At 36.6% G+C, this 23550-nt stretch overlaps 1 protein-coding gene across 10 annotated transcripts in view; it reads left to right on the top strand.

The window, feature by feature from the left end:
• ENOX1 (ecto-NOX disulfide-thiol exchanger 1) overlaps positions 1 to 23550 on the top strand; it is a 545438-nt gene that overhangs the window by 134421 nt on the left and 387467 nt on the right. Inside the window, exon 1 of one of the 10 annotated variants that reach the window (XM_039251542.1) lies at positions 8513 to 8538. The exons of 7 other annotated variants lie outside the window; for them this stretch is intronic. The gene's annotated coding sequence lies outside the window, so the exon portion shown is untranslated. Of the gene's footprint in view, positions 1 to 8512; positions 8539 to 13723; positions 13754 to 15225; positions 15263 to 23550 lie in introns of those variants that run through there. 2 more of the 10 variants (XM_039251543.1, XM_039251541.1) reach the window with 2 other exon arrangements.

The following is a 23550-nucleotide window of genomic DNA, read 5'->3' as shown; positions in this document are numbered from 1 at the left end:
TCAGTTTATAGTTAATTAAAGCATAATGTGTTGGAAACTTACTTGTTTAAAGTCTTCCTATACTTCACCTTATTGACTTATTTATTTACCACAAGTGGCCAATTCTAAATGGGTACTATTTCTCTCAACTTCCAGCTCCTAGCTTTTCTTCTCATATTGACTAAATGTTGAGGTATTTAAAGCAAACAGACCTATGGAGGTAGATAAAATTGTGGGGGGGGGGTGAGTTGTTATCCCTTTTTAAAAAGCTATTTATAGGTAGTGGCAGGAATTTTTGAAATTGGAGACTGAATTGCATAGTGATTATTAGCATGTGTAAATTTGGGCAGGTTTTGTAATTCTCTAATCTTTTTTGTTTACTCATCTGTAAAATTAGGAGAATAGTATCTAAGTGGTCTAGTTGTGTAATAAAAATTGGAAAGCATTTAAAATAGTGCCTAGTACATAGTAAGTGCTCAATAATAAATGTTATTGTGACCATTGTAATTCTGGTCATTTTTATCTTGATTATTTGTATTTTAGGGATTTGTCAGCTTTTTAATTAGAGATATCTTAAAAAGTACATTAGACTTCTTTTAAAAATGTTGTATTATTTATAGTGTTTTTAATTTTGATTGAATTGATTTAAACACACAATGGTCACAGGGGCTCAAAGGCCTTGAGGACAGGACTATGTTATATTTTATGTACATCATCTCTGGGATAGCACTGTATTCACAGCAGGTGCTCAACAAATTTGGACATGATCTGGGTCTGGATTTAGTTCTTGTTTCTTACTAGCTAGTCACCTTTCTGAACTCAGGATCTCTGAGGTCCTAATGCCAGATTTGGAGGCAAAAAGACTTGAGAAATGAATTCCAGCTCTGCCAAGATCGAGTCCAAGGTACCTGGGGTTTCCTGATGAAACATCCCACCAAGAGTCTAATCTTTCAACATTTGTTAAACAGTATTTAATGGAGGCACAAGGGAAATGATTTTCAGTAATAAAAATATAATATATTAACAGATTCACTGATTTATTTATTTTCTCTGGCCCAGGCAGGATCAATGATCTATGGGTGAAAATACTGAAAAGTGAAAGGTTTTCTGTTTTAGTTTTTCTTGATTTTGCTTTAGACTGTGCATGTGTGTGTTTTCTAGACCAAATAAGTAATTGGGAGGCATATTAAATGATTTACATTTTAGATAATAAAATATCTCACTTGCTTCAGTTAACGAGCACTTCTGGTGCTGATTTGATCTAAGAATTTTAGTGGGCAATGAGCGTGGGTTACTCCAAGATACACTGACAGTTTGGGGCAGAGTTTCTTTGGTAGGTGGGTGAGTGGGTGGAAACAAGCTTTTTCCTATTTGAGAGTGCTGTGGGTTTTCTTTTTCTTTTTCTTTTTCTTTTTTTTTAAGATTTATTTATCTATATTGAGAGAGAGAGAGAAAGAGAATCCCAAGGAAGCTCCGTGCTATCAGCGAGGAGCCCCACAGTATTGGGCTCATCTCAGGAACTGTGAGATCATGACCTGAGCAGAGAGCAGGAGTTGGATATTTAACCAGCTGAATCACCCAGGAGTCCCAGAGAATGCTGTTTTTATATTTTGCTAGTTATATGAAGGATTGCCTGATGAAATTTGAGTTGCCTGGTGCATATTACTCCAGTAACATCTTAGCTCTCCAAAGAGGTTGGCTCCTATGGAATTGGCTCCCTACCCTAAGGCTGCTTTGCCTCTGGCCCTGTCTCTTACCAACTGCTTGGCTTAGGGGAGTTGTTTTAACCTCTCTAAGCCTTGGTACCAGCATCATTAAAGGACAAGACAGTGAGAAGGGAGGAAAAGAGGACACACCAGCCAGGTTTCTTCTCTGTGTTAAATGCAAGGTTTCCTAGACCGCCTACATCCCTGCTTTCTCCCCGTTGACCAGAACGGAATCACATGACCACTGCTTGTGGAGGTGCTGGTGAAGCAAGTATTGCACGTTTCCATTTATTTTAGTGGCTGCCACTGCCACCCATTTTCCTCTCTTTTAAGGAAAAAGGAGGGTTGATTGGTGGTATTAGGCCATCCTCAAACTGCATCGAGGGATTTCTCTGTGTTAGAAGTACTATTATATTAAGCATCTAGCAGAACCTTAAGGGAGAAAAATCATGGGGGGAAATAGTGTATTTTCTCCTATATAGTAGTCTACAGATTGCTGGACACAATATAGTGTTTTAGAATTTAAACAAGAGCATAACTGCACTCAATGTAGATATCATTTGAAGGTGTATCTCATTTTCAAAAACATTAAAATGTAAAAAAGCATGCATCATGGAATTGAAGAGCTGTGGAGGTGGACAAGATTAGGATGAATTTGAAAATTTAATTCATTTTCCTTCAAAATATGACATTTTTAAGTAGGGAATAAACATACTGCATGGATTCAACTCCTCAAGAGATAAAAATGATATTCTTTTTACAGAGTATATATGCCGCTTTGAATGTAATAATTTTGGAAAGTATTTTAAAAAGAATTTTGCAAGACTGCCAAAATATTTTTATATAATTATATCAAAAATAACAAAAAAAAACTTACTTATTTAAAACAGTATTGAAAAATTTCTAAATAAGCCACTTATAGATGTAAAGGGCATTTTAAAAAATGTTTATTTTAAGAGAGACAGATCAAGTTGGGGAGGGACAGAGAGAGAGAGAGAGAGAGAGAATCCTAAGTAGGCTCTGTAATGTCAGTGTGCAGAGTCTGACATGGGGCTCAATCTCACAGCCATAAGATCATGACCTAAGCCATAAACCAAGAGCTGGTGCTTAACCAAGTCACCCAGGTGCCCCATAAAGGACATTTTTAAGAACATTAAAACAAAAGCCATGCTGGATTAGATTCCTAATCTGCCATAGGATATATTATGGGGGGGGGGGGGGTACTGTTATCAACTGCAGTAGTTAATGCTTGCTCCTAACTCAGACTATCCAGATCAACGCAGTTTATTTTTGATTTAATTAAGAGATCAATGAATAAGTATGAATGGAAGGAATCAAATACTGGTGATCTAACACTAATACCAATCTATCTTCAGTGCAACTCTTTAAGAAAATATTGACTTACAGAGGCACCTAGGTGACTTAGTTGGTTTAGTGTCCAACTCTTGATTTTGGCTTAGGTCATGATCTCACGGCTCATGGGTTTGAACACCACGTGGGGCTTTATGCTGACAACAATGAGCCTGCTTGGGGTTGTCGTTTTACACCACTCTCTCCCTCCCCAAGATAAAATAAATAAACTTAAAAAAAAGAAAATATTGGGTTCTCAACAATTTTATACAATAGCCAGTTTGTTCTCTGTAACTAATTTTACCTATTTTCTTAAACCTCTTTTTTTTGTGCAAGAGTTTGTGTATGTTGCAGTTTGGGTGGTAAATGTGTTGATTTTCATGCTAACTCGGTGCTGTCTGTAGTTCTAAAGAGGCATCAATATTCCTAAATAAAACTAAAAACCCAAGTGTGTAGATAGTTGTATTCTGAACTGGAAGCCTCAGTGAGTTAATAACATAATGCTAGCCATCAGTGGTTTTAAAACTCAATATTCAGATCTATTGCACATAAAATACGTGGCATTCTTAATCTTTTAGTTGTTCTTTTTGGTTTGAATGCATGTGAGTCTGTATACCCTTACCCACCCCCATACACAAACACACCATGAGCACATGTAGTTTTCACACAAAAAAATGTAAGAACATATTTTTTCATATAAAAGCATATTTTAACAGACTCTGAAACTTAGGGCATAAAATATGTAACTATTACACTCAGCTAAACAATAATGCCAGGAGACATATGGGTCAAAAAAATAGCCATTTGCACAACACAGATTTAAACTTCTTTGGTTAGGTTGGCAAAGAAGTGTATTAGGTTAGAAATCAGTTCCTCCAGCTATAGTCTTTGCTAAAAGGCAATGGATTTGAAGAAATTTTCTCTGAATCAGGGAGTCAAATTTTACAGTTTTCTGAAAAAAGACCCTAGATACTTGGGATGATAGTGTGAGTAAATTCTGTTTCCCTGGGTGAGGTCTCACTGTGAGAACACAATGCACCACTTTGGCCGAGATGCTGTTTCCAATAAATATGGAAATTATGGTTTCCAGTGCTGTGGCCTGGTATGAAATCTCATGGGAAATAACTTGAAACTATGCAATAGGTTTAAAACTAATTCCTACCCCTCCCCGAAGTAACCAACCTATATTTACAAGATGTACCATTATTTCGTGGTCATCCAGACAGATGAGCAAATGCAGTGCTATTTTGTAGAATGAAACTGTGAGGATAAAAGTCTCCTAGTCCATATACATCCTTGTTAGTGGATGACTTGAATCAAGTAGGCTATGATTTCATGACTCAAACAAAGTGGTCTGTGCTTCTATAAATTCAAGAGTTGCTCTTTGACCCGTCTTCCTGTTCTTTCTTGGGCTTTCTCTAATGACTCTCAGCAGAGAATTATGATTGGGGTTTTTCCCTTTTCCAGATGAGGATGGTTTTGTAACGATGGGTTTCAAACTGAACCTGCATTCTCAACCTCGTGAGATCCTGGCTGGACAAAGGTGAAATATGCCTGCCATTTTCAGATTTATTTTCCTGAGAAACCATTAGAGAGACTCATTGTACTGTAAATGTCAGGGGAAACTGTTATCAAGAGTGAGGAGAAACAGGAGATGAAGCATGTCCTTGAAAATCTGTGTAGATAAGGCAGAGACCCTCAGTGAGCATTTGTTCATGCTTTTCTTAAGAGACTTGAATTCAAATGTGGCAACTTCCCACTAAGGTCAGAGAAACCTAATCTATACATGCTCTGAACTTGCCTCCTTCTTCATTGGTGTCTGAGACTAGGAATGGTATGGGTAGGGCTGGCCCCTCCTGCGTGTTTGTGGCCGGTTGTGGATGTGCTATTGATTTTCTTTTTTTCCTCTAGGGACCAGCATTTCTGAGCACCCTCCTTAACTTTCTGTGTCACCTATGGTAGATTGTTCTCTTTAAATCGGGCTACCGCAGTTGAAAGAGACATAAGAGAATTAACCCTGCTTTTCGTTCATTTCTAACTGAAAGGAAAGGAACTTTGTGAAGATTTAGTAGATTAATAAAAATGAATACTTGTGTGCAATATCTTGAGCTTTTGGGAAGTTGGTCCTGAATAAATTTCAGGTCTGAGTGTCATGCCAGCGTGGGGATTCCAGGAACAATGAGGGGCTATGAGCTGAGTACTCTGGGCTTTATGACGTAGTGTTCCCAACAGCTTATGCCGTCCTCCACAAAATTAGATCCATATAATAGTTCCCCCTCTCCTGCCCCTTGCTCTCCAGCCTTCCCCCTTTGGTGCCAAGACTGTGGTGAAATAATGACTGACTGAGGCCTGCGAAATTCTTCATGTAGCCATCGAGGGCCCTGCTGGCCTGGGAGAGGCTCCTGAATGTCAGGTCTTCCCTTGCATTTGAAGTAGCATCAACCCAAGGGCAGTCTTCCCTGGAGACCTGGGGAAAACCCATACCAGCAAATTTGGGTCTTGCTGAGAAGTCTTCCTGCTTGGGTTGCACTGGCGCCCCTGTGGACCTGTTGCTGCGGTTAACAGAGGGACAGGACGCCTGTGCTCCCCATCTGTCATACCCAGACAACCCCCACGTTCTGCACACATCTAAGATCAGCCTCTCTCCTTTCTGCCTCAGCATGACAGCCAGCACTGTTTAGTTGCTCAGCATTACCACAGTTGTGCCTGGCCAGCAGAGGGGAGACAGGACTGATGGCCCCAAGCTGTGGGACAAAGCCAGTCCTGATATACCAGCTCTTGCCCCAGGGACAGCTGACCTGGACACAGAAGAGTGAGAAAACTGCACATCACGAGGATTAACACGATTTATTTCATAATTAGTCTTACAAGGTTGTGATGTGCTTGTGACTATGTCTACTTTTCAAAGGGCTTTGGCGAAGGAAGCTGGAATGTTCTGAACATCCATTTTGGAGTGTGGTTATTTCCCTTAAATTTATTGAGTAAGTAGGAGTGTCACAATGTAAGCTAAGTTTTACTAAGAGGATATTTGCAATGGGAGCCTCATACTAAACATTCATGGGCTTTAACAAGAGTTTCTGAGGTGGCCATGGAGACTGTTGGGATGAGAAAACTGAGGCCCTGGAGGGTTAAGCGATGATGCGCAGAGTTAAACAGTGCATTACACTGGGGCCTGGACAGACTACAGCAGCCTGGCAGCCTGAGCCGCTGGCCTGTCTGCTTTCCACACTCCTCTTTCCATGATTCCACAAAGCGGTTGTCAGCCACAGACTTTAAATGCAAAATTTATCCTTTGAGAAGATTCTATCATTTGAAATGGGATGTGATGTTATGCTACTGTTAACAATAGGAGACTCTTTTACAGTGTTTGCTCTGTGTCACTCTGACTCGCATGACCCTGGGCATGGTTCCCAGGGCTCAGGACCCAATGTCAGCTCATTAGATATTAACCCTTCTTGATGCCTCTTAGCAACAGCAAACCATCTGTGCCTGACTTCCTAAATTTCAGGCAGCTTGCATGTGGTCCAGGTCAGAAGTCTCTTCTTATTCAATCATTTGGTCTCCTTTGTAGGAATGAAACCCTGCTTAACTCCACTGGCTGCCCTGGTGGCTGTGCCGGGGCTGTGCTAGCCCACAGTGCAGACCAGTGACAGGGCCTTGCTGCCTTCTGTTGACAGATGAATGTCTGCTTGACCGTTGCAGAGGGCTTCCAGGGACTACCCACCATCCTGGGTCCTGAACCCCCCCAGTTTCCTTTTCACCTTGAATTGAGGTCAGAATGAACAGTAGGCCTTGCCTACAGCAGTGCGCGCGCGCGCTCACACACACACACGCTGATTCCCACTGCAAGTCTACTGCAAAGTTCCCTCCTTTGCTGCCTTATCTTGCTGAGTAGCTGACAAGATCAAACAAAATCCTGAGATACATCACATTTCACTGGTACCGAATAAGTTTGAGCACCGGCTTCTCAAATGTAGAAATTTTAGGAACTGAACATATACTTCTACATTTAAAGTAAAAGTGGAAGATACCCTTCTAGCACTTTGACCTCTATCAAAATACCAAATATACATACATATATATATATGTATATATTCCATATATATACCAAATATACATACATATATATATATATATTCCATCTTTTTCCCAAGTTTTTTTCTTGCTGGGAACATCACTGTAAGCCAGTTGTTAATTCAATTGCAACTTTGTTTTTTTATAGTGGGCATTTGTTCAAACAAAGAAATGCTTATCGGTGGAAATGATAACTATGATAAATTGCCTCAGCTTTCATGCTTACCTACTATTTTCTGGTGGCACTAAATTCCAGTTTTAAGTCCAGAAAAAATTAAGCTGAATGTCTTTTCTTTTTTTTTTCTTTTGATTTTTTTTTTAATGTTTTATATATTTCTAGGAGACAGAGAGAGAGACAGCGTGAGCAGGGGAGGGTCAGAGAGAGAGGGAGTCACAGACTGAAACAGGCTCCAGGCTCTGAGCTGGCAGTCAGCACAGAGCCCGACACGGGGCTCGAACCCACGAACCTTGAGATCATGACCTAAGCGAAAGTCGGACGCTTAACCGACTAAGCCACCCAGGCGCCCCAGCTGAATGTCTTTTCCAGCAGAGATTCCATTTCCTATGGATAATTTATAGAGGTTTTTTTTTTTTCTCTTGCACCCCTCTCTTGGACTCTATCCTTTTTCACCACTTTGCAGGTATTAATCCCCTATTTATGCCCCACTGTCTAACTTGACTTCCAATCAGATTTCAGCCTCTCTCTGTGCCCCTTAATTCTCTGTTCATTCCTTTTTCTCCCCTTGCTTCTGATCTTCAGAGCAGCTACTCCAATCCTTCCCCTGTTCTCTGCACCCACAAGCAATAAATGGGCATTTGGTCCTTGCAAGAACTAATACCCCAGAAGGCCACTAAGCTTGATTAGTACGTGGTAGAAACACTCACCCTTGTGTAGAAAAGTGCTCTAAGGGTTGTGTTTGTATACATGCACCTTTTGTACTTACAGCCTCTTTTGTCCACTAGTATTGTTATGCTGTGTTTTGACTTTACTTTTATTTACAAAACAACATTTTTTATAGTGTTATCTGGCTGATACACCCTGAAGTACCTTTCCTAACTTTCCATTTAAATACCCATGGTGACACAGAAAAAGATAAAAACAAAATACCAGTGGAAAATGAGACTGATAGCCTTTTGCAGGTTTCCTGGAGGAATTTGCACTGATCACAAGGCTGATGGAGCTGCATTGAGAATAAAACCTATTGGCCAATATTGGGTTTCTGTACCAATAAGAAAGCCTGAGCAACTGTCTCCTGTATCATGTGCTTTCTGACATGTACAAAATACTGAAGCACATCTTCTCCTCCACATTAATTTTTTTATATTTTCATAGACTGCACCTCCTTGTTTAGTGGTGATGCTGGAGGGAAAGAATAAAATCCATCCTAGGTGGTAAAGTCCCCCACCCCCAACACACCATCAAGACTATGTAAGTGAAGGCAGAAAGAGCTCATCTAACAGTGAGTGCATGGATGTGGCTTTTTTGGGTACTATTTGTCTGATGGGGATTTGGGGTAGAGAAATATGCAATGATGGGGGGCGGGGAATCTCGCCTCGGTTACTTAGGGTAGTCTGCAATGAATGCTAGTTAAATACCCAAAGGGTCCAGACCAACTTGCACCAGAGGATGGGAACCATAGGGGTTTCAGAAACTACCATCCAAGGGGCATTATCAGCCAGGAGTTGCATGTATTTATCTGTTGGCCAACTCCATGTATGGTTAACTTTCTCCCAGTTCAAGAGTTAATAAACACAAAGACTACCCAAAAGGGTAGTCCAGGAAAAGGTAATAATAATGAATATTTGTTTCTTTAAAAGTTTTTGACTTAAAGTACACAAGTCATACATGAACATAAGCATGTAATAGATACCTAAAATAATATAGAAATATTTACATGAAAAATTATAATCTCTTGGGGCACCTGGGCGGCTCAGTTGGTTCAAATGTCAGACTCTTGATTTTGACTCAGGTCATGATCTCACGGTTAGGAGGTCAAGCACTGACAGCACAGAGCCTGCCAGGAGTTCTCTCTGCCCCTTCCCTGCTCGTGAGCACATGTGCTCTCTCTTCCTCTCTCAAAATAAATAAATAAACATTAAAACAATCATAATCTCTTTTCACTCTCTAACCTCACCTACCTCCCTAGAAGTAAATATGATTGATTACTCTTTTGGTGTCTGTCTGACTAAATATTTTTTCTACACATACATACTACCTATCTACTTACAGAGATTTTATTTTTTTATTATAGTTTATTGTCAAGTTGGTTTCCGTATAACACCCAGTGCTCATCCTGACAAGTGCCCTCCTCCATGCCCATCACCTATTTTCTCCTCTCTCCCACCCCCATCAACTCTCAGTTTGTTCTCAGTATTTAAGAGTCTCTTATGGTTTGCTTCCCTCCCTCTCTTCCCTTCCCTTAACTATTTTTTCCCCTTCCCCTCTGCTATGGTCCTCTGTTAAGTTTCTCCTGTTCCACATATGAATGAAAACATACAGTATCTTTCTTTCTCAAGACAGATTTTAAAATATAAGTAGCTTTATATTGGTCATAGTGCTCTGAAACTTATTTTTTTTTTACTTAATAATATATCTCAGAGATTTTGTTCCATATTATTATGTATAGATATACTTTATTCTTTTTAATACCTGTACAACATTCCATTGTATGTATACTCCCTAGTTGACTTTACCATTCCCCTATAACTGGATTTTTATGTGGATTCCATTATGGGGTTATTACAAACAATGCTACAGTGACCTGCCTTGTGTATTTGTGTACATGTGTAAGACTGTCTATAGGATAAGTTCCTAGAAGGGGACTTGTTGGATGAAGTAGTATACTCATACTGCATTTTGATAGACACAAATTTCCTCAAAAAAAGCTACCAATTTCCTTTTTCATTGATGGTCTATGAAAATGCTCATTTTTCCTATATTTATGCTAGCACTGGACATTATCAGACTTCAAAATCTGTATCCCTACTTGTTATGCTATGGCTAGTAGTAAACTTGAATGCCTTTTTATGTGTATACCAGTATAAACATCATTAAGAATCACAAAATTTAAATCTTATGTTTAAAATATAAGAAAATTTTCTTTTGAAACATGAATTATTGATCCTAAAATTCATTTAGAAGAAGAAATGGGTGAATTAGTTAAAATTTTGAGGGAGGAAATAAATTCAATGGCAGTGGAGGAAAGAATATTCAGGATACTCAATTTACTTGTAGGAAACAGTCTAAGAATCAACAAACAATGCAGTGGTACACTATAATGTCTATATAATACCCTATATATGAAATCATTTAGTATATGATAAAAATGGCATCTAAATCAATGATGAATCAAATGATTTCTCGAAAATATCTTATTGCTTAAAATCATAATAAAATAGTAAAATCATAATAAAACTAGAAGAAAAAAATATACCTTAACATACATGTGATTTTGGACTTGGGAAGGTATACTAACTACAAGAAAGAAAAAAAATGCTAAAGTAAAAGATACATTAACATACTAAATTTAAACGTCTCTGAATGGTTTTAGAAAAAAAGAAGAAGAAACGCACCAGGTATAAAATCAAATGGCCCTGAAAAGTGGGAAAAATATTTGGAACAAACATGACAGACACAGGGTTAATATCATCAATATTTAAAGGTATTTCTCAAATCCATAAGAAAAAAAAACCTAACATCTCGATAGAAAAATGAGCAAAGAGCATGAATAAATAAAATGTAAATCGTTCCCTGGTAGAGCTGCTCCAAGAAGAGCAAACAGCTGATGGAAATTGGGTGTTTCAAAGTTAGTTGACAGATGAGAGTTCCTTTTGTGTAAAGATACTGCTATTTGTGTTGGCAGCAATAGAAAACATTCTTATTTTGAAGAATGAAATACTAGAAGGTAGTATATGACAAGCCATACTTTTACAATTAAATAACTTACCCGACTTATTAAGGAGAAGAAAACAGCTTCAAAAGTGCCCATTGAAAGCACAATGTCATCAGAGATACACCATTTTAGTCACATAGTGTGATGAAACTGTAGAGTTTCTAAATTTTATCTCTGCCCCCCCACTGGCAAAAAAAGAAAAATGAATAATAAAAGACTACTTACATATAGTTATTGTGTTCCTAATTTTGTTTTAAAGATGTCATTTCCTTATAGCATGGAAACTCTTTTCTTTCTCCTGAAATAAATTAGTAGATAGGACTTCCTGCAGAAAATGTCTCACCTTTCTGCTGATTCACACTCTCATCTGATCCTTATTACTCCAGTGGTGGAAAGAGGCAAGATGTAAACAAGAGAAAGCACACATTTATGACTCAGTTTCCCTGGTTTCTGGCAGCTTTTCTAAGGAGCAGAGGAGGCAAATCTTTTTGCAAGCTGGAGGAGCCTCAGGCTTTCCTGTTCACACTGCTGCACAGGAAATAAGTACTTGAAAGGGAACCCCAACAGTGTCTTGCTATAAGGATGCAGAATTTGCAGTCTCTTTTCTGTGGTGGCCAGGCATGAACTTGGTCTCGACCCACAGCAGTGTTCCTGCTCTAGGAAAGAGGTTTGTGCTGCAGTAGCCACAGTCCAATAAGCCAAATTCTAGCAGTCTATCCTAAGAAAAAAATTAAATCAAAGATTTATGTAAAATAATATGCGTTGCAGCATTATTAAAACCAGCAAAAATGTAGAAGCTTACCCTCACATAGAAGAATGTTTAAATAAATTATGATACCTTCATGAAGGTAGAATATTATTACAGCCATTAAAGTCTCATGTTTTTAAAGACCATTTAACCAAATGGGAAAACACATTATTATGTTAAGTGAATAAAGCAGGGTTCACATTGTATTTATAGTATGAGCAAGCCCATTTTATGAAAAGAAGAAAAACTGCATAGGAAGAAACTAGAGTGGAATATTCCAAGGAAAACTTAAAGTTCATAGCTAAGTAGTATGATGTGGAGTTACATTTTTATGCATTTTTTTTCTGCCCAAAATATTTTACTGTGAGCAAATATTTTGTCAGAAGTTTGTGTGTGTGTACACCATATTGAGGTACATAAAGAGTTAATCTTTTTATTTTGTGTTTCTTTATAAAGAAAAACAGGAGCTTCAGCTTTTGAATTAAAAAGAAAAGCAAAACTCATTTGGAGGAAAATGTATTAATGGTAGTAAGCTTTAACTGAGCGAGGGTATTTTAATTGTATTCCTGTTTTAAATGATGAAGCTTCTGCACAGTATTGCTAGCTTCTTCATCTTGGAATCTATTGTTAATACTAGTGTTGAAAGTAGAATTTAAGGACACAAAAGTCTGGAAAATAAAGATGTGGTATAGTCTGGAAAATAAAGATGTGGTATAATCAAGTATAGGGCCTAAACAAGTGACAACAGATATTCCTCTGACAAAATGACTGTTGCCCATCCTGTTTTCTTGTTGGTAACTTCTGCCTCTGAAAAAAAGGTATTTAAAAAAAGTGTATTCTTGAGGCGTCTCTGAAAGATAGCAGTTTGCATACCCATACTCTCTAAAATGCTAATAAAAATAGACAATAAGAAGCATCCACAGAGAGTGGGAGAGAATGGAGAGATTAAAGAATTATCCTGATAATATACCACAAACATCAAAGAAGTTTTGTCACATATAGTCTTTTATGTGACTTACTTTAATATATTAAATATATTAAAATAAGATGCCAGAAATTGGAATAAGACTTCCTTCCTCAGGACTCTGTGCAGTGTTTTTTTTCTGTGGGTGGAATAGGCTTAGACAACATTCACTAACAGTCTTCAAATCAGGTGAGCAGTGCTGAGCAGGAGGCAGGCAAATGAAAGGAGAAAATCTGTGGAAAGCCTACTTCTGAATGGCAGTCCCTACATCCTTTCCACCCATAAAGAAAAATTTCCTGCAAGAAATCTGAAGTTGACTCTCAGATGGCAGGCATGAAACCCTTATAACCTCGGACAAATTAGATGTGAGGGCAAAAATAGATGAGAAAGAGCAATTTCTACAATGAAAACCAAAAATGGAAGACAAGACCAACTCTATGGAAATATAAATTGGTACATCTATAGAAGGCAATATATAATCACTAATGATAATCTAAACTAAAAACATAGACTTTTGTGTTTTGGAGTAGAAGTACCTTTTCCTGTTACTTTCATTAAGTCCAACTGAAAACATTACACATAGAATAAACACAAGGTTCTGAAAGGTAGAGATAAGAAGACAGACTGGTTAGGGACATCCGACCAGAGGAATGATCCAGTGGGGAGTTCTTTACATTTTCATCTTGCTTCATGTATCCAAGACTGGATAATTAAGAGGCCAGCAACATGGGATGCCAATGGCTACAAACAAAAAAGAAATCTCAAGGAAGTCTACTCTTTTTATCCAGAAAGATAGGAAAGAAATAGCAGGTAAAATAGAACACTTTTACTCAGTAACCTCTTTACTCCACCAAACATTATAGTAAAAAAACAAAAAAAATAAATAAATTTAAAAAACCCCAGAAAACTAGCCCCACCATCACCCATGCCAAGAAAGCAGAATGGTGAATCTAGACTTTCATCTACTACAGGCTATAATAATACTCCTAATGAAGTGCTGTCAGAAACAAAAAAGGAGCCAGGACTTTAAGCCCCACTGGTGAGTAATAAGTTGCTCTCTTTCTCTTGTTGCAATATCAGTGGCGATCACTTGGGGAGTCTAGACTTCCATCTCCACCCAGAAAAATGCTTGCATTACGACAGAAGAAGCCTTACAGAGACTCACAATTGCCCAGTGGTAATGAAGCTACTACCCCAGCTCAGTGTCTTAGGAGACCTTATTCCGACCTTATTACTACTGTGACCAGCAGTAATGAGAAACTCCCACTTGGGTGTCAGTGGAGCAATAGTGAGGTGTTATCCTCCTTTCCCCTTATAAGATCAGTGTCAGGGAAGGCCATTTAAAATAGAAGGTTTAAATAAGACTCAGAGTCTCAGAGCATAATACAAAAATGTCCAGGTTTCAAGTGAAAATTTCTCTTCATACCAAGAATCAGGAAGATATCATATTGTATGAAGAAAAGATAAAAAATCTCAGTGAGTGAATATAAAATATGAAGAACCATATGAAAATTTTAGAACTAAATACAAAACTTGAAATAAAGAGCTCAGTGAATGGGCTCAACAGCAGAATGGATGGGATAGAGGAAAGAACTAGTGAACTGGAAGACAGAATGAGAAAAACGAATCCAATCTGAAGAGCACAGAGAAAATAGAATAAAAAAAAGTCAATGAGCAAGACAGTCTCAGGGATAGTCTGTGGGATTTTAATAGAAATCTAATATACATGCCATTGAAGTACCAGAAGGAAAAGAGGAAGAAGGCAGTGCTAAAAAAGTACTTGACTATATATATATAGTCAATGACTATGTATATTTATATGTAAATAAATGTATGTAATATATATGGGCTGAAAACTTGCTAATTTTTCAAAAGGCATAAACCTAGACTCAAGAAGCTGAGAAAATTCCACACAGAATAAACACAAATAAATCCACACCAAGACACATTATAATTAAGCTTATGAAAAGTATTTTCAAATAAATTTGAATCCTTTCTCTCTTTTTTAATGTTTATTTTTGAGAGAGAAAAAGAGAGAGAGAGTACAAACAGGGGAGGGGCAGAGAGAGGGAGACACAGAATCTGAAGCAGGCTCCACACTCTGAGCTGGCAGCACAGAGCCTGACGTGGGGCTCAAACCCATGAACTGTGAGATCATGACCTGAGCTGAAGTCAGACGCTTAACCAACTGAGCCACCCAGACACCCCTCAAATAAACTTGAACGTAGCAAGAGGAATGACACCTTACGTAAGGAAAAAAACGAATGGACAGCAGATACCTTATCAGAGACGTGGAAGCCAGAAGAAAATTGCACAATATTTTTGAAGTGCTGAAAGAATGATGAACCCATATCCTAAACCCAGTGAAAATATCTTTTAGGAATGAAGAAGAAATCAAGACATTTTCAGGAAAAGGAAAACTAAGAGAATTTGATATTAGTAGACCTTACCCCCTCTAAAAAAAATAAGTAGCTTGAGGAAGTTCTCTGAACAGAAAGCAAACAAAGAAACAAAAAGGGACTTTGGAAAATCAAGATATGAAAACATGGTAAGCAAAAATATGGGTAAACACATTACACTTTCTTTCTCATGAGGTTTCTAAGTTATAGTAGGTGGTTGAAATGAAAATTATAACAATGTTTGATGGAGGTTCTAAATGTAGAAGAAATATTTAATACAACTATATTTTAAATAGAGAAGGAAAAGTGACATAAAAATATATAATTTTCCTATACTTCACTTGAAAAAGATGCCACCAATAGACAAATTAACTATGTATGTAATAACTAGAGAAGCCACTAAAAAATTATACTAAAGAGATATATTCCAAAACACTAGATACATCAAAATGAACTTTTACAATATCATTGAATCCACTTGAAACACAAGAAAAAAAACAAATGAAAAATAGAACAAACAGAAAATAAAAAATAAGATGGCAGACTTAAGCCTTAACACATCGATAATTACATTAATGCAGATAATCTAAAAACATCAGAGACATAAATTGTCAGGGTGGATTACAAAAAACACAAACCAACTATATGCTATCTATAAGGAACTCATTTCAAATATGGCAATATAGGCATGTTGAATGTAACAAGTGGGGCACCTGGATGGCTCAGTCAATTGAGTAACCGACTTCAGCTCAGGTCATGATCTCACGGTTCATGGGTTCGAGCCCCATGTCAGGCTTTGTGCTGACAGCTAGCTCCGAGCCTGGGGCCTGTTTCAGATTCCGTGTCTCCCTCTCTCTCTGACCCTCCCCTGCTCATGCTGTCTCTCTTTCTCAGAAATAAATAAAAAAACATTTTTAAAAAATTAAAAAAAAGAGAAAGTAACAAGTATAGGAATATATATAAAATTATACAATTATAGGAGTGCCTGGCTGGCTCAGTTGGTGGACTCTTGATCTCAGGGTTCTTAGTACAAACCCCACGTTGAGTATAGAGAATGCTTAAAAATAAAATCTTAGAAAAAAATAAAATCATACAATTATATATTATGCAAACATTAATCAGAGGAATTCAAGATTATATCATTATATCATTAGAGAATGTAGACAAAGAAAATTGCCAGAGACAGAGCTGGACATTATATACAGGTAAAAGGATCAATCTGCCAAGAAAACAGCAATCCTCACTATAAATGCACCAAACAACAGTGCTACAAAATATGTAAAGTAAAAACTGATAGAAGTGAAGGAAGATATGGACAAATCCATAATTATATATGGATACTTTAACACCCCTTTTTCCACAACTGACAAGACAATTAGGCATAAAATTAGTGAGGATATGGAATAATTCATAATGCCATCAACCAACAGGATCTAGTTAACATTCATAAAACATTCCACTAAGCAACAGCAAAATATTACATTCTTTTCACATACCCATGAACATAACCAAGAAAGACCACATCCTGCATCATAAAACAATCTTAAATATTTAATAGAATTGATGTCATATAGAGTATATTCTGACTCCAATAAAATTAACTATAAATCAGTAACAGATAATATGATCTAATGCCTTGAAATTAAACAACATATTTCTTTTCTTTTTTTTTTTTTTTACAAATAGTTTATTGTCAAATTAGTTTCCACATAACACTCAGTGCTAATCCCCAAAGTGCCCTCCTCCATGCCCATCCCCCCCTCCCCCCCACATCCATCAGTCCTCAGTTTTTGTCAGCATTCAAGAGTCTCTCATGGTTTGCCTCTCTCCCTTTCCCCCACCATTTCCGCCCTTCTTCTCCCCCTTGTTCCTCCGTCAAGTTCCTCCTAATCCTCCTATACGTGCAAACATATGATATTTGTCCTTCTCTGCCTGACTTATTTCACTCAGCATAACACCCTCAAGGTCCATCCATGTTGCTACACATGGCCAGATTTCATTGTTTCTCATTGCCATGTAGTATTCCATGGTATAGATAAACCACATCTTCTTGATCCATTCATCTGTTGATGGACACTTAGGCTCTTTCCATGTTTTAGCTATTGTGGAGAGTGCTGCTATGAACATTGGGGTACATGTGCTCCTATGCCTCAGCATTTCTGTATCCCTTGGGTAAATTCCTAGCTGCCTACAAATTTTATTATGTTGTATTTTCATGTTCACTTAGTCCAATGTACTTTTTTTTTCCCAACTGCTGGGAATAAACAACATATTTCTAAATAATCCATGGGTCAAAGAAGAAATGACAAGGGAAATTTAAAAAAAGTACATTGGACTAAGTGAACATGAAAATACAACATAATAAAATTTGTAGGCAGCAGCCAAAGCAGTTGTGAAAGGAAAATGTCTAGAACTAATTTCATATTATTAAAAATGAGGAAATGTCTTAAATCCATAATCTAAGTTCCCACTTCAAGAACTGAAAAAGAGTAGCAAACTAAACCCAAAGCAAGCAGAAGAAAGAAAATAATAAAAATAAAATCAGATATCAATGAAATTGAAAACAGAAGAACAGAGAAAATCAGTGGAAAAAAGAAGTTGTTTATTGAAAAGATCAATAAAATTGACATACCTCTAGCAAGACTAAGAAGAGAAACACCAATTACTAATAACAGGAATGAAATAATAGATATCACTGCAGATCCTGCAGACATCGAAAAGGAATAAACATAATATGATTTTGACAACTTGGAATAAATCAATTCCTTGAAAAACACAGACTATTACAACTCATCCATTATGATGTAATTTGAATATCCCAATAACTATTAAAGAAATGGGATTCATAATTTAAAATCTCTCCCTAATGAAATATCCAGGTTCAGTTGGTTTCATTGGAGATTTCTATTACACATTTAAAAAATAAGACCGGGGCGCCTGGGTGGCTTAGTCAGTTAAGCGTCTGACTTTCGCTTAGGTCATGATCTCACAGTTCGTGGGTTCGAGCCCCGCGTCTGGCTCTGTGCTGACTGCCAGCTCAGAGCCTGGAGCCTGTTTCAGAGTCTGTGACTCCCTCTCTCTCTGACCCTCAGCTGCTCATGCTGTCTCTCTCTCTCTCCTAGAAATAAATAAAAAATATTAAAAAAAATAAAAATTAAAAATAATACCAATCCTGCATAGTCTTTTCCAGAAATAGAATGGAAGTCTTCTCAATTCATTACACCAAGTTACTATTGCCCTAATACTAAAAGCAGACAAAAACAGTACAAAAAAACAAAACAAAAAAAACCCACATACCAATATCTCTTATAGAGATGCAAAAATCCTTAACAAATTAGTAGCAAATAAAATCCTTCAATATTTAAAAAGAACTAGAAAGCATGACCTAGTGGGATGTATTCCGTGAATTCAAGGCTGGTTCAATATTTGAAAATCAACCTATGTAATCCACTCTATGAACAGGTTAGAGAAGAGAAGACACATGACTATATCAATTATACGGAAAAAGCATTTGAGAAAATTCAACACTTATTCACAATAAACTTTCATAAAAAATCAGGAATAGAAGAGATTTCTTCAATTTGATATATGGTAATCTTTAAGAAATGCTACAGATATCATTATAATTAAAGGTGAAGGATTTAATGCTTTCTTTTTAAGGTTGGGAACAACGCAAGGATATCTGCTTTTATCACTCTTATGTAACAGTATAAGTCAAGAAAAGGGGGAAGTATACTGTGAAGGAAGGAAGGAATATAAATGTTTTTATTTGTAGATGATGTGATTGCATACATAGAAAATATCAAAGAATTTGTAAAGTATAAAAAAATCCCAGAACTAATAAGTCAGTTCAGCAGGGTCACAGGATATAAGCTCAATATAAAAATATCAGAACATATTAACACAAAAATTTAGAATTACAGTATCACAATTGCTAAAAAAGAGAAATTATTAGTTATAAATCTAACAAAACATTACAAGATTTTTATGCTGATAACTGCACAGTACTCATGAAAGAACAAAAGGTCTAAATAAATGGAAAGACATATATCATGTTCATGGAATGGAAGATGTCTATTCTCCTGAAGGTGATATATGAAAGTTTTGATAGTAATTCCTATAAAAATCCCAGGAAAATTTATGTGGATATTGACAAGATTATTCAAATGTTTATACGGAAAAGCAAAGGAATTAGAATAGTTTAAGAATTTTGAAAACAGACTTCATAGAGGGATGTGGGTAGGAGATGGGCTAGATGGGTTGTGGGCATTGAGGAGGGCACTTGTGATGTGCGCTGGGTGTTGTATGTAAGTGACGAATCACTGAATTCTACTTCTGAAACCAATAGTGCACTGTTTATTAACTAAACTAAAATATTAAAAATTAAAATTAAAAGTTAAAATAAGATTTTTGAAGAAAGCAAAATAAAATTGAGCAGTCTACCTAATTTTTATGGCTGCTATACTCAAGGTTGTAGTATTATTGGTGGAGGGATAGAGAGATCGGTTGAAGAAGACAGAGAACCCAGGTGAAGACCCACACAAATATGCACAAATGACTTTTGACTGAGGTTCAAATGCATTTCAATGGGGACAGACACCCTTTTAACAAATTGTGCTGGAGCAATTAGACATTTATAGGGAAAAAATGGACGTCAATTTCAGTCTCACACATTATGTAAAAATTAACTCAAGATGGATCATGGACTTCAAACTATAAAACTGTTAGAATAAAATAGAAAATTTGGGGGATTTAGGAATAGACAAAGAGTTCTTAGACTTGACACCAAAAGCATGATTCATAGAAGGAAAAATAAATCAATTGGACTTAGTTATTTTTTTTTACTTGAGCTTTGAGAGATGAAAATATAAGCTACAGACTGCAGAAATATTTGCAAACCACTTACCTGAGAAAAGTCTAGTACCCTAGAATACATAAAGAACTCTCAAAAATCAATAATAAAAAATAACCTAGTTAGAAAATGGGGAAAAAATGGAAAGGCATTTTACCAAAGAGTATATGTAGATGGTCAATACATATGTGAAAAGATGTTGAGCATCATTAGTCATTTTGGAAATGCAATATAGAATCGCCATGACATCTCACTATAAGCCTATCAAAATAGCAAAATAAAAACTAGTGATGACATCAAATGCTGCCAAAGATGGAGGGAAACTGAATCACTTATGTATTGCTGGTAGGAATGTTAAATGGCACAGCCACTTTTGGAAAACAATGTGGCAGTTTCTTAAAAAAACTAAGCATGCAACTGCCATTCAAAACGTAAATTGAATTACCTGCCATTTATCCCAGAAAAATGAAGATTTATGATCACAAAAACCTGTACATAAATGTTTATAGCATGTTTATCTGTAATAGCCAAAAATTTGGAAGCAGCCCAAGTGTCCTTCAGTGTTTAGTTAAACAAACTGTAATACATCCACACCATGGAATAGTACTCAGGAATAAAAAGAAATGAACTGTTGTTACAGGCAACAACCTTGATGAATCCCCAGAGCATTATGCTGAGTGAAAAATGCCAGCCCCAACAAGTTACATTCTGCTTGATTCCATTTATGTAACATTCTTTAAATGACAAGATTATAGAAATGAGAATAGACTGGTGGGTTCCCAGGGGGTAAGAAGGGGATAGGGGAAAGAGATAAGTGGGTATGGCTACACAAGGGCAACATGAAGGATTCTTACCACAGAAATGTTCTGTATATTAACTGTATCAAAGTCAATATCTTGGTTGCAATAATATACTGTAGTTTTGCAAAATGGTACCATTTGGGGGAAACTAGGTAAAGGACACAGGGTACATCTGTATAATTTCTTACAGCAGCATATATCTGTAATTATTTCAAAATAAATAGTTTTTTCTTTAATTTTTATATTTTTATTTTGATAAAGAGTGAGAGCAGGGGAGGGGCAGAGAGACAGAGAGAGAGGGAGGGAGGGAATCACAGGCTCCGCTCTGTCATTGCAGAGCCCAACAAGGGACTCGATCTCACAAACCATGAGATCATGACCTGAGCTGAAATCAAGAGTCAGACGCTTAACCAACTGAGCCATCCAGGCGCCCTTCAAAATACATAATTTTAAAAATACATATATACTTTAATCCTGAATTGTACTTCTGAGATTTACCCATAAATACTCATTTCAGGTTTAGTGACAATAGCAAAAGATTACAAACAGTGTTTTAGTTCATTGGTTGGTATAGGTTTTAAATAAATTCATATAATGCAGGTATTACATACAAAGAATGAGATAGCACAAATGTATTGATTTATATGAAAATGCAAACTCTAGAACTATGCTTTGGTATGCTATTTTAAGACATGTTAATATAGCTGGGAGTGGATATTTACTTTTTTTATATGCACAGATTGCTTTTAGAATGGTAGACAAATGACTCAAAGCCATGGTCGAAGTCGAGAAGAGGAGCTATGTGTCTGGTGGGCAGGTGTGAAAGAAGCCTTATTTACTATCTTTATACGCTCTGTTTTCCACTTGAATTGTATACTTTGTACTTACATGACCAATTGAAGAATATATTAGCATGTTTTAAAAACATAAGCGAACATCCAGAAAGAGACTCAAGTATATATATGGGAATTTAGTATATAATAAAGGAAGCATTTTATGACAGCAGGGGTAAAAGATGGGTTATTTCATAAAAGTCCTTGGGAAAATTGCCTAGCCATTGAGGGAAGATGAACAGTCATACAACTATTTAACTCTTTACATCCAAGTAAATTCCAACTAAAGTGAAGACATAAGCAATGAAAAAAAATATTAGAAGAAAATGTAGGTAAACATTTCTTAATCCTGTGGTAGGAAAAGCTTTTAAAAGGATAGCACCAATAATGTGCTAGCACCAATAAAGAAAAAATTGATGGATTTAATATACATATTAAATACATATAAGTTTACTTAAAAGTTTACTTTTCTGTATGTCAAAACAGCAGTGCCCAAATATATAAAGTACATTAAATGATACAGTGCCCTCAACAAGAGAATGGCAAAGTAAATTGTGGTATATTTGCATAATTATTACTCAGCAACAAAAATGAGTGAACTATAGATAAAACGAGCAGCATGAATAAATTTTGTGCATATAATATTGAGCTAAAGAAACTACTTACAAAACCAGTCCATGGTATTAAATGTCAGGATGGTGGCTTCTTTTCAAGAGAAAGGATGGAGTAATGACTGGCAGGGATATGAGGCAGCTTCCACGATGCTGCTAATATTCCGTATCTTGGTTGCGAGTACAGGGGTATGTTTGCTTTCTGATAGCTAATTAAGCTGTACACTATTCTGTATGCATATTTTACCTTATTTTTTAAGTTTATTTTTGAGAGAGAGAGACAGACAGACAGTAGGGGGAGGGCAGAGAAAGAAGGAGAGAGAGAATCCCAAGCAGGCTCCACATCATTAGCACAGAGCCTGACATGGGGCTTGAACTCACTAACTGTGAAATCATGACCTGAGCTGAAACTAGTAGTTGGATGCCTAACCAACAGAGACAGCCAGGTGCTCACATATTTTACTCTAATAAAGCAATTTTAAAAACAAACAAACAAAAACACATGTCTGACTTTCATAATGGCAAAGACTTTTTTTTTTTTAAATGAAGTTGTCTTTTGATGGTACTGCAAATGATAAAACTTTTCAGAAAGCAAACTGGTAATGTGTTTCAAAATAGTATTTAACAATTTCTATTAAAGGTATTTATCCTGAGGATAGAATGAGGAAAATGTAAGAGGAAACATCTATAGTAATTTTCATAATAGCTTTATTTATAAAAATGAAAAATCAGAAATAAACTAAGTGCCCCAAATTGAGAAATCATTTAACTGATAATTATACACAGGGAATATGTTGTAGCCAGATATAAAAGGCAAGGCTATTTTTTCTTTCTGTGGAAAACCATATAAGGAGTTTGGTAGGTGAAATAGCAATTTTCAGGTCTCTTCAACTCATTTAAACACAAATACACACTTAAATATTCACACTCAAAATCACATTTTAAAAAGATATCTATATCTAAATAGTTTGAGACACTAGGTATTAAAGTGTTAGCAGAATTTGTCTCATTTTCTCTGTGTATTTTTTAAACTCTTTTGTTTTGGGGCGCCTGGGTGGCTTAGTCGGTTAAGCGTCCGACTTTCGCTTAGGTCATGATCTCGCGGTTCGTGGGTTCGAGCCCCGCGTCGGGCTCTGTGCTGACTGCCAGCTCAGAGCCTGGAGCCTGTTTCAGTCTGTGACTCCCTCTCTCTCTGACCCTCCCCTGCTCATGCTGTCTCTCTCTCTCTCTCTCCTAGAAATAAATTTAAAAAAAAAAACATTAAAAAAAATAAATAAATAAACTCTTTTGTTTTACCTTTTGTATTTTCTAAAAAAGCACACAAGCACAGGTAGATATGAC

The sequence above is a fragment of the Hyaena hyaena genome, unplaced genomic scaffold, assembly GCF_003009895.1.
Source record: "Hyaena hyaena isolate Hyena2069 unplaced genomic scaffold, ASM300989v1 scaffold_394, whole genome shotgun sequence".
Lineage (NCBI taxonomy): Eukaryota > Metazoa > Chordata > Mammalia > Carnivora > Hyaenidae > Hyaena > Hyaena hyaena.
This window is presented reverse-complemented; position numbering and strand designations above follow the sequence as displayed.